Here is a 17376-nt window from a genome sequence, read left to right as displayed (position 1 = left end):
TTCTGTTGCTATGGCCTTGTTGCTAGGATCACTCGTGTTTCTAGGCCCGGCAGGAAACATGTAATGAATTATGGATGATTGATTTTCTGAAAGAAGCCTGATCTGTAATGCAGATGAGATCCAAGTTCCCCTCTTTTCTTTTGGGTTCTTATAAAAAAAAAAAAAAAAAAAAAAGGTTTTAAATCAGGAGCTGCCATTTACAAACTCCCAGTCGCCATTGCAGTCACTCCTGAATCCCGATGTCAATTGTTATGTAAAGCGAGGGTCAGAGGTCACCATCTCTTATTTGTCCGGGAAAAGCTTGTAGGATTTCCACTGAACTGTATGACAGTTTAGGGGTGTTGTATTGTTTGGAAACAAAGCGTGACACGACCGGCAGAAGTGCTATTTTCTAATTATTAAAGGTAGAAATTCTATAGCAGCCATCACAATACATCTCCAGCCATTGTACCCTACTGAAGGGCCTTATATTATGTAGCCATTCCTTCTGGAATTAAAGACATTGCCGAGGATATTGGGATGTGATTATATTTCTCTTTCTTATTTGAAACTATTTTGTTAATGATACAGTTGTTGCAAGCTATAAAAAAATAATCACTATTTTTGCAATGTCATAGAGGTCAGTAATACTACATAAAATAATTTATAGGTAAAGGTATAAAAAAAAAATAAAAACATAAAAAATATTTCACTTAAAATCTAGTTTACATTACAAATAGAAAAATTAATCCTGCTTTCAATACATATCTTCATAATTTTCTAAACTTGCCTTTCATAAGTAGCAAATATACATTTTTAACAGAAACAGCCAATGTAATTATTGTTTTTCACAGCACTATTTTTTTTTTTTCTAAAACCAATGTTTTACCACCATTAAGAAAAATCCAGATTAAGATGTATCCACAAAAATCATTTTTAGATTCCTGAAATATTGTACCTTATTTTTGCATTTTTATATAAAAAAAAGGGTACCCTGGTTTGTGATATTTTTTTCAATGTAATAATCTACAATGGTTCTGTGGTCATCAGTTCAGAAACTTGAGTAAGGGCAATCTATCTCAGATCAGTACAGTGCAATCCAATCTAAATGTAAAATGCTATAAGTGGATTATTTGAATTTTGCAAGCATTGTCAGATTATAAAGCTAATCTCCAAAATGATAATAAATATACTGAATGTTGAAATGAATAATGCATGATGTGCAGATTACCCCCAACATAGAGTACTGTAGTTCAAATGCAGGGCTGGTGCAAGGATTTTTGTTTACTCAGGCGAAGGTGCGTTTTACCGTCCTCCACTCCCAATGCTGGAGCCCTAAGGTGGCTGCCCAAGTAGCCTTAAGCCTCCTTGATATATCCCTGACTGCTGAGAACTGTCCCCACTTCTAATAAAAGTCTGTGATTGGGCATCAGTGTGAGGTCCCTCGGCTGATCCCTATGGCCGGATCCATCCTGTGAAAAAAAAAATAACTCTTCCCCCTTCCTTTTGACTTATTGCCTGCTTTGCTCTATGGGTGGTTGGCTGTAAATAGACTCTGCTGTCCATTTACAATCAACTGCCCTCCGGGGCAAGCCACCCAGACGGAGGAGAACAGATACCCTTCTGTTTGTTTTTAGTGGATCGGATCAGATTGGAGGTAGGTGGTGTGCTGCTTCATAGAGGAGAATGGAGGGTCCAATCGAGTCTGCATGAATAACGGACAGGCGGATCCAATCAGACCAGTTATGTTAAAGGAGCCTAATGGGTTAATAATCATATAGTAGCTGGTCAGCAGATGTACTGGGCTCCGGTATAGGGAGGTGATTAGGGATGGGCTTAACAACCACCTGTTCAGTTTGCAGCAAAACTTCCGAACAGGGGAAATGTTTGAACCCTAATGGCGAACCTCATTAAAGTCTAGAGGAGCTGAACAGGAAAAATTAAAAGTGCCAATTTTGAAGGCTTATATGCAAGTAATTGGCCATAAAAGGGGTATGGGGGTCTGGGTACTGCCCTGGGGGACATGTATCAAGTAAAAAAATAAAAAAAGGTAGTTTTTCAAGAGCAGCAATTTTAGTTATGCTTAAAGTGCAGCAATAAAAATGAAAAATTCCTTTAAATATAGTGCCTGGGGGGTGGGGGTCCCCGGGGGGTCCCCATAATGTGCCTGTAAAATGGCACATCTGTAGCATGTATAAAACATTCTACAGCAAAAACTACAGTGATACCTCGGTTCACGAACACTTCTGTTCACAAACAACTCGGTTCATGAACAGAAAAGTTCATAAACATATGCTCTGGTTCACGAACTCCGATTCGGTTCACGAACAGGAGCCGCGGCCGTTTTAATGCTATTTTCAGGCTGTCACATGGTTGTGACTTCCTGTAGGAAGATCGTGGAGAGAATAAGAGACACAGAAAGAAGTACTGTGAGTACTGTAAAGACACTTTTTGCTTTTTGGTGTGCTTTTTAGCACATACAGTACTGTACTGTACTACTGTACTGTACAATACTGTACAGTACTTCTGTACAATACTGTACTTACTGTATTGTACAGTTCACCCGTTTTAGTGCTTACTGTACTGGACTCCCAATGCCAGAAGTCATCTCAAGCAAGGTTAGTGTTCTCTCTTTATACATTACTATACTGTACTAATGTGTATTGTAATTTGTTTCATATTTTTGTGCTTCAAAAACCAAAAAAAAAAGGTCAGAACCGATTAACTGGATTTACATTTAACCCTATGGGGAAAATGTGCCTCGGTTCACGACCAATTCGGTTCGCGACCAGAGACTGTTCACGAATTAAGTTTGTGAACCGAGGTATCACTGTACATTTCTTATGAAAAAAAAGAGTCAAATCCCATTTAAAATGACTTGCGGTTACAATTCCTGGGACCTGGCTATTGAAAAAATAACGAAAAAAACAGCGTAGCCCCCCCCCCCCCCCATTTTAAGAGGAACTCCATGTAAAAAAAAAAAGAGAAAAACTGGGTGGCGTTCCCCCAAAATCCATACCAGACCCTTGACCGGGCATGCAGCCTGGCAGGTCAGAAAATGGGGGGTGGAGAACGAGCGAGCGCCCCCCTCTTGAACCATACCAGGCCACATGCCCTCAACAAGCGCCCCCTGGGTGCTTTGGGGTACAGGGGTATTTTTGGGGCACCTGACATTAGAAGGGAGGTGATGTAAGAAGGGTGTGGGGCCATCGGGTGACATAACCCAGTGGCCCTGCCTTTTGTCTATATAAGAGATGTCAAAGGCCGAGCGGGCATAGGGCAGGAGGCCTCCGAGGAGACGAGAGCATTTTTCACTTTTTCTATTTTTATGGTCAGTGGGCAGCGTGATGGACGATGGATTTACATTGAGGGACACTATTTTTTTTTTTTTTTTAATAAAGGATTTGTCAAGAACTGTGTTGTGTGGTTATTACTTTAGTACACTTTTTTGGTGAATGGGTAGGTATACTGTATGTACATGTCCTGATTCATTCATTCACATGGAGGGGGCGGGATCTGGGGGCTTTCAGATTCTGATAAGTCCCCCCGCCCACAGACCCCGACAACCAGAGCTCAGGGTTGTTGGGAAGAGGCCCTTGTCCTCATCAACAAGGGAGACAAGGTGCTTTTGGGTGGGGCCCCCCCTGCCCCAAAGCACCCACCTCCCCATGTTGAGGGCATGTGGCCTGGTATAGTTCAGGAGGAAGGGACGTTTGCTCATTTTTCCCTCCTTTCCTGACCTGCCAGGCTGCATGCCCAGATAAGGGTCTGGTATGGATTTTGGGGTTGGGCCCATGGCATTTTTTTAAAAACTTTTTGACATGGGGTTCACCTCCACATCCATGCCAGACCCGAAGGGGGGACCTCACACTGCTTTTTTCTTTTTTTTATTGGCTTTTTTTTTTTTTTTATTCAACTGTCAGCGAAATGTCAGAAATCCATTGACAGCTGAGGACTCATCAGTTGTTAAGGATGCTGAGGCCGACTTCCCGGCACCACTCCTTAACAACCAGCTTACACTGCTCCCTGATTGAGCAAGGCTTTGCCCAATCAGGGTGCAAAATGCACTGTGCAGCGCTCAGTGTATTGCAGGGTGTTCGTCGCTGCAAATTCAGGTGTTTGGCTAACGGCCAAACTGGCAAATGTTCGGCCCAAATGTTCGCCCATCCCTAGAGGTAATATGAATGTATAGTGTAGAATCAGCATTCCTAGGCAGGGATAGATGGTGTATGTTGCCCCCCTGACATCCCCCTTCTGCTCTACTCCTTTGCTGTATGTGCCTTTGGTGCTGTTCCTTGTCTGTCCGGGGATCAGTGTCTGGTGTACTGTTCTAATGCTTGTTGGTGTTTTTAAAACAGGATTAAAGTGATTCTAAAGGTAAAAATATATACTGTATATAAATAAAATACACAAACATGTTATACTTGCCTGCTCTGTAGAATGGTTTTGCACAGAGCAGCCATAATCCTGCTCTTCTCAGGTCCCTGGGTGGCGCTCCTGGCTCTTCCTCTTCAGAGAGTGCCCCCATAGGAAGCTGCGTCCTTTGGGGGCACTCATGTGTGCTCGCTCCCAAGGCCCCGCTGTCTGAGTCCTTTGACACAAACAGTGGGACTCAGCCCCACCCCCTGCTCCCTCCTTTCCTGCTGTGTCTCAGCCAATGAGGAGAGAGAGACCTAGGAGAGAGCCTGTGCTCTCATGCACAGTGCTAGACTGAGATTGACTCAGGTAAGTATAATAGGGAATTTTGGGGTTTCAACACAGGTACAGACACAGCCGCAGTCTTCACCCACCAGCTCGTGCGCAATGATATCACAGATGTGGCTCCACCCGGCTCGTTTCCCTGTAATAGATGTCAATTGGGAAAGGAGGTTTGTTTTTGCCTTCTAAGTGTAAGTGCATTTTTACTTTTAATAAACGTATGGTTTTAATTTACTGCATTATGAAGTGTCCCCCCTCTTTCCACCTTTGGCTGAGAGTGGCAGCGAGCCCGTGAACACATGTCCCTCGATGTACCCACTGACTGCCTCAGATGACACTGCTGTGGGGATTTATCAGGATGATCTTTTCTTATCTGATGGGCTTTGTGAATGGTTTATATAGGGAGATCAATCTCTATAGCTTGAGATCCTATCTGTCTGGTAAGAGGCATGAATCTATGTAGGGATGGCAACCTTATGAACACGCTGAGTTTGTCGGATATAGAACACTTCTTAACTACTGGGAGATTCACTTAATCATTGAACTGTTTACTTAAGCTTTATCAACTATCACTTGGAATGTGAAATTGGTTTATTGAGGTTTGTTATAATATATTCACATATATTTCTTTTTGTGACCAACTAGACAAGCGCACTGGCATCTTCATTTATATTTTCATGTGTAATCTAATGCCCTGTACACACGTGCAGATTATCTGCAGACGTACCTTTTCTATGTAGTGCAAGGGCCTGCCGGATTGCATACAAATTGAAAGTGTTTAGGTTTGACCTCATATTATATGATTTTGGTAAGTCTGCAGACAAAAGTCTGCAGATAATCTGCACGTGTGTATGGGGCATTAGTTGATGAAATCTGCTGTGTTACCTGGTTAACCTCTTTAACCACTTGCCGACCACCCCACACAGATTTACTGTGGCAGGGCGGCTCGGCTGTGCATAGTCACGTAGATCTACGTGATCATGTGCACGCGGTTTCGGTGGCGCGCGCGTGCCTTTTTGGTGGATTTTCCTTCCGGTCAGTAGCGCCCAACACCCATCTCCCTGAGCTGGAGCCACGCGAGGCAGGCCGTGGGAGGAGCGGGCTCGATCGCCGCTGGCTTCCCGCGAACTTCGGCAAAACGGACAGGGGAGCCGCCTGGAATGTAAACAATGTAAGACAGCTCTCCTGTCAGAGAGGCAGGGAAAAATTGCGTGATTCAGCTATTCGCATCTTCGCCCTGGGCAGTGAATGATCTTGTCCCTCCATTGGTTGTTAGGATGCTGGCAGATAGAAGGTTGTAAGATTGCACAATGAAAACCTGTGGCTTTGTGTAAATGAAAGACAGGCTTGATCCACCGCTAGCTTGTATACAATTTTTAGGCAATTTTTTTAGGCATTTTTCCAGGGCACCCTGGTTGAAAAATCCTGCTTTAGAAAATATTGCATGGTGCAGTTTGAATGTGCTATGGAGCCACACAAGGGCATAGCATGACCTGTATAAAACCTTGTTAACATGGATTCTGGGGAATTTTGAATAGAGTAATAATGAATAATTGATATGAAGTATCCTTGAAAACAACAGAAATGTAAGTGCAGGTAACACAGGCCAGGGATATTTTCCAATAAGATACTGCCTGGGGTGAAAACAGAATAGGTCAGGAGTCATTTGGTGTTCTCAGTAATGATTTTCTTTCTTAATCTATAATTATCCTGTTGTGCTAGGGGTGGGGGATCAGGTGTGTTGGGTATTCAAATGCCTGCCAGCAAAAATAAAAATCAATTTTAATTTTTAATTACTGGAGGAACATTTATTTTTTATACCCGTGGGGAATGGAGGTGCCTGAAAACCTAGAATTCTGCAAAGAAAAAGCAGCCTATGGGTAGAATATGTAAATATGGGTTCATGGGAATCCGAAAAAGTCTTCAAAGTATTAACATGCGCAAAAACACTGGCCATTTTGAATATTCAGAATGAGATACTCATTTAAATACTATACATTTTCACAAAATTAGATGTTATAATTAGTGTTGAGCGAACACGGACTGTATTATTCGTGTTCGTACCGAATAATTGGATTTTTTGTACCCGAACACGGACACGGACACTTTACTGTATGTTCGGGTAAAAATCCGTGTTCGGTCGTTTTATTTCCGGGTTTTGCATGCTTTGGCGCTCTTTTCATGGCGGGCTTTCAACAGCCAATCAACAATCGTTTAACTGGTGTGCCTTAAGCCATCCCAGCCATGCCTGCAAATGTCTTAGTAGCTGTGATTGGCCGTCTGAAGCATGTGACCAAGTCTTTATAAGTTCGAGGCAGCCGCAGCGGCGTCATTATGCTGCTTATATCAGGGACAGAGCACACATCAACGTGCTGGCTGCTGATTAGGGAAAGATAGGCAGGAAAAAACCATTTGTGTCCGGATAGAATTGAGGGACAGGTCGGAGTGTTTAGGCAGGGCGAGTTGTAGGCATTTTAGGGATAGAGTCTGCTGAATTATAGGGTCAGTGTCTTCTACAAACTACAATCGATATTGCTGTGTGGGGGGTGGGGTGAATCTGCACTCAATCCTGATCTACGATCTCTTCTCAATCCTGTTAGGGACAGAGTCTGCTGAATTTTAGGGAAACTGTGTTCTACAAACTACAATCGATATTGCTGTGTGGTGTGGGATTGGAGATAGGCAGGTGTCAGTGATCCACATCCATTTTTCTGTGTGTGAGCTGCAGTGAACACAATCTTTTTGGGCTGCAGTTAACACAATCTTTTTGGGCTGCAGTGAACACAATCTTTTTGGGCTGCAGTGAACACAATCTTTTTGGGCTGCAGTGAACACAATCTTTTTGGGGTGCAGTGAACAAAATCTTTTTGGGGTGCAGTGAACACAATCCTTTTTGGTGTGCAGTGAACACAATCTTTGTGGGGTGCAGTGAACAAAATCCTTTGTGGGGTGCAGTGAACACAATCTTTTTGGGGTGCAGTGAACAAAATCCTTTTTGGGGTGCAGTGAACAACATCCTTTTTGGGGTGCAGTGAACACAATCTTTTTGGGGTGCAGTGAACAAAATCCTTTGTGGGGTGCAGTGAACACAATCTTTTTGGGGTGCAGTGAACACAATCTTTTTGGGGTGGAGTGAACAACATCCTTTTTGGGGTGCAGTGAACAAAATCCTTTTTGGGGTGCAGTGAACAAAATCCTTTTTGGGGTGCAGTGAACACAATCTTTTTGGGGTGCAGTGAACACAATCTTTGTGGGGTGCAGTGAACACAATCTTTTTGGGGTGGAGTGAACAACATCCTTTTTGGGGTGCAGTGAACAACATCCTTTTTGGGGTGCAGTGAACACAATCTTTTTGGGGTGCAGTGAACACAATCTTTGTGGGGTACAGTGAACAGAATCTTTGTGGGGTGCAGTGAACACAATCTTTGGGGGGTACAGTGAACACAATCTTTTTGGGGTGCAGTGAACACAATCTTTGTGGGGTGCAGTGAACACAATCTTTTTGGGGTGGAGTGAACAAAATCATTTTTGGGGTGCAGTGAACAACATCCTTTTTGGGGTGCAGTGATCAAAATCCTTTTTGGGGTGCAGTGAACACAATCTTTTTGGGGTGCAGTGAACAAAATCCTTTGTGGGGTGCAGTGAACAGAATCTTTGTGGGGTGCAGTGAACACAATCTTTGGGGGGGTACAGTGAACACAATCTTTTTGGGGTGCAGTGAACACAATCTTTGTGGGGTACAGTGAACAGAATCTTTGTGGGGTGCAGTGAACACAATCTTTGGGGGGTACAGTGAACACAATCTTTTTGGGGTGCAGTGAACACAATCTTTGGGGGGTACAGTGAACACAATCTTTTTGGGGTGCAGTGAACACAATCTTTGTGGGGTGCAGTGAACACAATCTTTGGGGGGGTACAGTGAACACAATCTTTTTGGGGTGCAGTGAACAACATCCTTTTAGGGTGCAGTGAACACAATCTTTGTGGGGTGCAGTGAACAACATCCTTTTAGGGTGCAGTGAACACAATCTTTGTGGGGTACAGTGAACAGAATCTTTGTGGGGTGCAGTGAACACAATCTTTGGGGGGTACAGTGAACACAATCTTTGTGAGGTGCAGTGAACACAATCTTTGTGGGGTGCAGTGAACACAATCATTGTGGGGTGCAGTGAACTCAATCTTTGTGGGGTACAGTGAACACAATCTCATACTTCTGAAGATTTGAGGGTGCTGCCTGTTCCATACTCCCCCTACTCCTCATCTAGCCTTTTAGGGGTACAAACAATAGTAATTGGGGCCTAGTGTGGTTGTGTACGTGTGATATACATACACTTTTTTTGGATCATATTTTCTATTCCGCTATTTAATCAAAAACCTTTGGGGATCAGTTAAATTGGGGGATAGTCTGTGTTGGTACGTGTGAGAGAGATCCACCTTTCCAAGTTGTTGGGGTTCATCTCATACTTCTGAAGGTTTGAGGGTGCTGCCTGTTCCATACCCCCCCTACTCCTCATCTAGCCTTTTAGGGGTACAAACAATAGTAATTGGGGCCTAGTGTGGTTGTGTACGTGTGATATACATACACTTTTTTTGGATCATATTTTCTATTCCGCTATTTAATCAAAAACCTCTGGGGATCAGTTAAATTGGGGGATAGTCTGTGTTGGTACGTGTGAGAGAGATCCACCTTTCCAAGTTTTTGGGGTTCATCTCATACTTCTGAAGATTTGAGGGTGCTGCCTGTTCCATACCCCCCCTACTCCTCATCTAGCCTTTTAGGGGTACAAACAATAGTAATTGGGGCCTAGTGTGGTTGTGTACGTGTGATATACATACACTTTTTTTGGATCATATTTTCTATTCCGCTATTTAATCAAAAACCTTTGGGGATCAGTTAAATTGGGGGATAGTCTGTGTTGGTACGTGTGAGAGAGATCCACCTTTCCAAGTTGTTGGGGTTCATCTCATACTTCTGAAGGTTTGAGGGTGCTGCCTGTTCCATACTCCCCCTACTCCTAGCCTTTTAGGGGTACAAACAATAGTAATTGGGGCCTAGTGTGGTTGTGTACGTGTGATATACATACACTTTTTTTGGATCATATTTTCTATTCCGCTATTTAATCAAAAACCTTTGGGGATCAGTTAAATTGGGGGATAGTCTGTGTTGGTACGTGTGAGAGAGATCCACCTTTCCAAGTTGTTGGGGTTCATCTCATACTTCTGAAGGTTTGAGGGTGCTGCCTGTTCCATACCCCCCCTACTCCTCATCTAGCCTTTTAGGGGTACAAACAATAGTAATTGGGGCCTAGTGTGGTTGTGTACGTGTGATATACATACACTTTTTTTGGATCATATTTTCTATTCCGCTATTTAATCAAAAACCTTTGGGGATCAGTTAAATTGGGGGATAGTCTGTGTTGGTACGTGTGAGAGAGATCCACCTTTCCAAGTTTTTGGGGTTCATCTCATACTTCTGAAGGTTTGAGGGTGCTGCCTGTTCCATACTCCCCCTACTCCTAGCCTTTTAGGGGTACAAACAATAGTAATTGGGGCCTAGTGTGGTTGTGTACGTGTGATATACATACACTTTTTTTGGATCATATTTTCTATTCCGCTATTTAATCAAAAACCTTTGGGGATCAGTTAAATTGGGGGATAGTCTGTGTTGGTACGTGTGAGAGAGATCCACCTTTCCAAGTTGTTGGGGTTCATCTCATACTTCTGAAGGTTTGAGGGTGCTGCCTGTTCCATACTCCCCCTACTCCTCATCTAGCCTTTTAGGGGTACAAACAATAGTAATTGGGGCCTAGTGTGGTTGTGTACGTGTGATATACATACACTTTTTTTGGATCATATTTTCTATTCCGCTATTTAATCAAAAACCTTTGGGGATCAGTTAAATTGGGGGATAGTCTGTGTTGGTACGTGTGAGAGAGATCCACCTTTCCAAGTTTTTGGGGTTCATCTCATACTTCTGAAGATTTGAGGGTGCTGCCTGTTCCATACCCCCCCTACTCCTCATCTAGCCTTTTAGGGGTACAAACAATAGTAATTGGGGCCTAGTGTGGTTGTGTACGTGTGATATACATACACTTTTTTTGGATCATATTTTCTATTCCGCTATTTAATCAAAAACCTTTGGGGATCAGTTAAATTGGGGGATAGTCTGTGTTGGTACGTGTGAGAGAGATCCACCTTTCCAAGTTTTTGGGGTTCATCTCATACTTCTGAAGATTTGAGGGTGCTGCCTGTTCCATACCCCCCCTACTCCTCATCTAGCCTTTTAGGGGTACAAACAATAGTAATTGGGGCCTAGTGTGGTTGTGTACGTGTGATATACATACACTTTTTTTGGATCATATTTTCTATTCCGCTATTTAATCAAAAACCTTTGGGGATCAGTTAAATTGGGGGATAGTCTGTGTTGGTACGTGTGAGAGAGATCCACCTTTCCAAGTTGTTGGGGTTCATCTCATACTTCTGAAGGTTTGAGGGTGCTGCCTGTTCCATACTCCCCCTACTCCTAGCCTTTTAGGGGTACAAACAATAGTAATTGGGGCCTAGTGTGGTTGTGTACGTGTGATATACATACACTTTTTTTGGATCATATTTTCTATTCCGCTATTTAATCAAAAACCTTTGGGGATCAGTTAAATTGGGGGATAGTCTGTGTTGGTACGTGTGAGAGAGATCCACCTTTCCAAGTTGTTGGGGTTCATCTCATACTTCTGAAGGTTTGAGGGTGCTGCCTGTTCCATACTCCCCCTACTCCTAGCCTTTTAGGGGTACAAACAATAGTAATTGGGGCCTAGTGTGGTTGTGTACGTGTGATATACATACACTTTTTTTGGATCATATTTTCTATTCCGCTATTTAATCAAAAACCTTTGGGGATCAGTTAAATTGGGGGATAGTCTGTGTTGGTACGTGTGAGAGAGATCCACCTTTCCAAGTTGTTGGGGTTCATCTCATACTTCTGAAGGTTTGAGGGTGCTGCCTGTTCCATACTCCCCCTACTCCTCATCTAGCCTTTTAGGGGTACAAACAATAGTAATTGGGGCCCAGTGTGGTTGTGTACGTGTGATATACATACACTTTTTTTGGATCATATTTTCTATTCCGCTATTTAATCAAAAACCTTTGGGGATCAGTTAAATTGGGGGATAGTCTGTGTTGGTACGTGTGAGAGAGATCCACCTTTCCAAGTTGTTGGGGTTCATCTCATACTTCTGAAGGTTTGAGGGTGCTGCCTGTTCCATACCCCCCCTACTCCTCATCTAGCCTTTTAGGGGTACAAACAATAGTAATTGGGGCCTAGTGTGGTTGTGTACGTGTGATATACATACACTTTTTTTGGATCATATTTTCTATTCCGCTATTTCATCAAAAACCTTTGGGGATCAGTTAAATTGGGGGATAGTCTGTGTTGGTACGTGTGAGAGAGATCCACCTTTCCAAGTTTTTGGGGTTCATCTCATACTTCTGAAGGTTTGAGGGTGCTGCCTGTTCCATACTCCCCCTACTCCTAGCCTTTTAGGGGTACAAACAATAGTAATTGGGGCCTAGTGTGGTTGTGTACGTGTGATATACATACACTTTTTTTGGATCATATTTTCTATTCCGCTATTTAATCAAAAACCTTTGGGGATCAGTTAAATTGGGGGATAGTCTGTGTTGGTACGTGTGAGAGAGATCCACCTTTCCAAGTTGTTGGGGTTCATCTCATACTTCTGAAGGTTTGAGGGTGCTGCCTGTTCCATACTCCCCCTACTCCTAGCCTTTTAGGGGTACAAACAATAGTAATTGGGGCCTAGTGTGGTTGTGTACGTGTGATATACATACACTTTTTTTGGATCATATTTTCTATTCCGCTATTTAATCAAAAACCTTTGGGGATCAGTTAAATTGGGGGATAGTCTGTGTTGGTACGTGTGAGAGAGATCCACCTTTCCAAGTTGTTGGGGTTCATCTCATACTTCTGAAGGTTTGAGGGTGCTGCCTGTTCCATACTCCCCCTACTCCTCATCTAGCCTTTTAGGGGTACAAACAATAGTAATTGGGGCCCAGTGTGGTTGTGTACGTGTGATATACATACACTTTTTTTGGATCATATTTTCTATTCCGCTATTTAATCAAAAACCTTTGGGGATCAGTTAAATTGGGGGATAGTCTGTGTTGGTACGTGTGAGAGAGATCCACCTTTCCAAGTTGTTGGGGTTCATCTCATACTTCTGAAGGTTTGAGGGTGCTGCCTGTTCCATACTCCCCCTACTCCTAGCCTTTTAGGGGTACAAACAATAGTAATTGGGGCCTAGTGTGGTTGTGTACGTGTGATATACATACACTTTTTTTGGATCATATTTTCTATTCCGCTATTTAATCAAAAACCTTTGGGGATCAGTTAAATTGGGGGATAGTCTGTGTTGGTACGTGTGAGAGAGATCCACCTTTCCAAGTTGTTGGGGTTCATCTCATACTTCTGAAGGTTTGAGGGTGCTGCCTGTTCCATACCCCCCCTACTCCTCATCTAGCCTTTTAGGGGTACAAACAATAGTAATTGGGGCCTAGTGTGGTTGTGTACGTGTGATATACATACACTTTTTTTGGATCATATTTTCTATTCCGCTATTTAATCAAAAACCTTTGGGGATCAGTTAAATTGGGGGATAGTCTGTGTTGGTACGTGTGAGAGAGATCCACCTTTCCAAGTTGTTGGGGTTCATCTCATACTTCTGAAGGTTTGAGGGTGCTGCCTGTTCCATACTCCCCCTACTCCTCATCTAGCCTTTTAGGGGTACAAACAATAGTAATTGGGGCCTAGTGTGGTTGTGTACGTGTGATATACATACACTTTTTTTGGATCATATTTTCTATTCCGCTATTTAATCAAAAACCTTTGGGGATCAGTTAAATTGGGGGATAGTCTGTGTTGGTACGTGTGAGAGAGATCCACCTTTCCAAGTTTTTGGGGTTCATCTCATACTTCTCAAGATTTGAGGGTGCTGCCTGTTCCATACCCCCCCTACTCCTCATCTAGCCTTTTAGGGGTACAAACAATAGTAATTGGGGCCTAGTGTGGTTGTGTACGTGTGATATACATACACTTTTTTTGGATCATATTTTCTATTCCGCTATTTAATCAAAAACCTTTGGGGATCAGTTAAATTGGGGGATAGTCTGTGTTGGTACGTGTGAGAGAGATCCACCTTTCCAAGTTTTTGGGGTTCATCTCATACTTCTGAAGATTTGAGGGTGCTGCCTGTTCCATACCCCCCCTACTCCTCATCTAGCCTTTTAGGGGTACAAACAATAGTAATTGGGGCCTAGTGTGGTTGTGTACGTGTGATATACATACACTTTTTTTGGATCATATTTTCTATTCCGCTATTTAATCAAAAACCTTTGGGGATCAGTTAAATTGGGGGATAGTCTGTGTTGGTACGTGTGAGAGAGATCCACCTTTCCAAGTTGTTGGGGTTCATCTCATACTTCTGAAGGTTTGAGGGTGCTGCCTGTTCCATACTCCCCCTACTCCTAGCCTTTTAGGGGTACAAACAATAGTAATTGGGGCCTAGTGTGGTTGTGTACGTGTGATATACATACACTTTTTTTGGATCATATTTTCTATTCCGCTATTTAATCAAAAACCTTTGGGGATCAGTTAAATTGGGGGATAGTCTGTGTTGGTACGTGTGAGAGAGATCCACCTTTCCAAGTTGTTGGGGTTCATCTCATACTTCTGAAGGTTTGAGGGTGCTGCCTGTTCCATACTCCCCCTACTCCTCATCTAGCCTTTTAGGGGTACAAACAATAGTAATTGGGGCCCAGTGTGGTTGTGTACGTGTGATATACATACACTTTTTTTGGATCATATTTTCTATTCCGCTATTTAATCAAAAACCTTTGGGGATCAGTTAAATTGGGGGATAGTCTGTGTTGGTACGTGTGAGAGAGATCCACCTTTCCAAGTTGTTGGGGTTCATCTCATACTTCTGAAGGTTTGAGGGTGCTGCCTGTTCCATACTCCCCCTACTCCTAGCCTTTTAGGGGTACAAACAATAGTAATTGGGGCCTAGTGTGGTTGTGTACGTGTGATATACATACACTTTTTTTGGATCATATTTTCTATTCCGCTATTTAATCAAAAACCTTTGGGGATCAGTTAAATTGGGGGATAGTCTGTGTTGGTACGTGTGAGAGAGATCCACCTTTCCAAGTTGTTGGGGTTCATCTCATACTTCTGAAGGTTTGAGGGTGCTGCCTGTTCCATACCCCCCCTACTCCTCATCTAGCCTTTTAGGGGTACAAACAATAGTAATTGGGGCCTAGTGTGGTTGTGTACGTGTGATATACATACACTTTTTTTGGATCATATTTTCTATTCCGCTATTTAATCAAAAACCTTTGGGGATCAGTTAAATTGGGGGATAGTCTGTGTTGGTACGTGTGAGAGAGATCCACCTTTCCAAGTTTTTGGGGTTCATCTCATACTTCTGAAGATTTGAGGGTGCTGCCTGTTCCATACCCCCCCTACTCCTCATCTAGCCTTTTAGGGGTACAAACAATAGTAATTGGGGCCTAGTGTGGTTGTGTACGTGTGATATACATACACTTTTTTTGGATCATATTTTCTATTCCGCTATTTAATCAAAAACCTTTGGGGATCAGTTAAATTGGGGGATAGTCTGTGTTGGTACGTGTGAGAGAGATCCACCTTTCCAAGTTTTTGGGGTTCATCTCATACTTCTGAAGATTTGAGGGTGCTGCCTGTTCCATACCCCCCCTACTCCTCATCTAGCCTTTTAGGGGTACAAACAATAGTAATTGGGGCCTAGTGTGGTTGTGTACGTGTGATATACATACACTTTTTTTGGATCATATTTTCTATTCCGCTATTTAATCAAAAACCTTTGGGGATCAGTTAAATTGGGGGATAGTCTGTGTTGGTACGTGTGAGAGAGATCCACCTTTCCAAGTTGTTGGGGTTCATCTCATACTTCTGAAGGTTTGAGGGTGCTGCCTGTTCCATACTCCCCCTACTCCTAGCCTTTTAGGGGTACAAACAATAGTAATTGGGGCCTAGTGTGGTTGTGTACGTGTGATATACATACACTTTTTTTGGATCATATTTTCTATTCCGCTATTTAATCAAAAACCTTTGGGGATCAGTTAAATTGGGGGATAGTCTGTGTTGGTACGTGTGAGAGAGATCCACCTTTCCAAGTTGTTGGGGTTCATCTCATACTTCTGAAGGTTTGAGGGTGCTGCCTGTTCCATACTCCCCCTACTCCTAGCCTTTTAGGGGTACAAACAATAGTAATTGGGGCCTAGTGTGGTTGTGTACGTGTGATATACATACACTTTTTTTGGATCATATTTTCTATTCCGCTATTTAATCAAAAACCTTTGGGGATCAGTTAAATTGGGGGATAGTCTGTGTTGGTACGTGTGAGAGAGATCCACCTTTCCAAGTTGTTGGGGTTCATCTCATACTTCTGAAGGTTTGAGGGTGCTGCCTGTTCCATACTCCCCCTACTCCTCATCTAGCCTTTTAGGGGTACAAACAATAGTAATTGGGGCCCAGTGTGGTTGTGTACGTGTGATATACATACACTTTTTTTGGATCATATTTTCTATTCCGCTATTTAATCAAAAACCTTTGGGGATCAGTTAAATTGGGGGATAGTCTGTGTTGGTACGTGTGAGAGAGATCCACCTTTCCAAGTTGTTGGGGTTCATCTCATACTTCTGAAGGTTTGAGGGTGCTGCCTGTTCCATACCCCCCCTACTCCTCATCTAGCCTTTTAGGGGTACAAACAATAGTAATTGGGGCCTAGTGTGGTTGTGTACGTGTGATATACATACACTTTTTTTGGATCATATTTTCTATTCCGCTATTTAATCAAAAACCTATGGGGATCAGTTAAATTGGGGGATAGTCTGTGTTGGTACGTGTGAGAGAGATCCACCTTTCCAAGTTTTTGGGGTTCATCTCATACTTCTGAAGGTTTGAGGGTGCTGCCTGTTCCATACTCCCCCTACTCCTAGCCTTTTAGGGGTACAAACAATAGTAATTGGGGCCTAGTGTGGTTGTGTACGTGTGATATACATACACTTTTTTTGGATCATATTTTCTATTCCGCTATTTAATCAAAAACCTTTGGGGATCAGTTAAATTGGGGGATAGTCTGTGTTGGTACGTGTGAGAGAGATCCACCTTTCCAAGTTGTTGGGGTTCATCTCATACTTCTGAAGGTTTGAGGGTGCTGCCTGTTCCATACTCCCCCTACTCCTAGCCTTTTAGGGGTACAAACAATAGTAATTGGGGCCTAGTGTGGTTGTGTACGTGTGATATACATACACTTTTTTTGGATCATATTTTCTATTCCGCTATTTAATCAAAAACCTTTGGGGATCAGTTAAATTGGGGGATAGTCTGTGTTGGTACGTGTGAGAGAGATCCACCTTTCCAAGTTGTTGGGGTTCATCTCATACTTCTGAAGGTTTGAGGGTGCTGCCTGTTCCATACTCCCCCTACTCCTCATCTAGCCTTTTAGGGGTACAAACAATAGTAATTGGGGCCCAGTGTGGTTGTGTACGTGTGATATACATACACTTTTTTTGGATCATATTTTCTATTCCGCTATTTAATCAAAAACCTTTGGGGATCAGTTAAATTGGGGGATAGTCTGTGTTGGT

The sequence above is a fragment of the Pelophylax lessonae genome (assembly GCF_965119305.1).
Source record: "Pelophylax lessonae genome assembly, chromosome: 5".
Lineage (NCBI taxonomy): Eukaryota > Metazoa > Chordata > Amphibia > Anura > Ranidae > Pelophylax > Pelophylax lessonae.
This window is presented reverse-complemented; position numbering follows the sequence as displayed.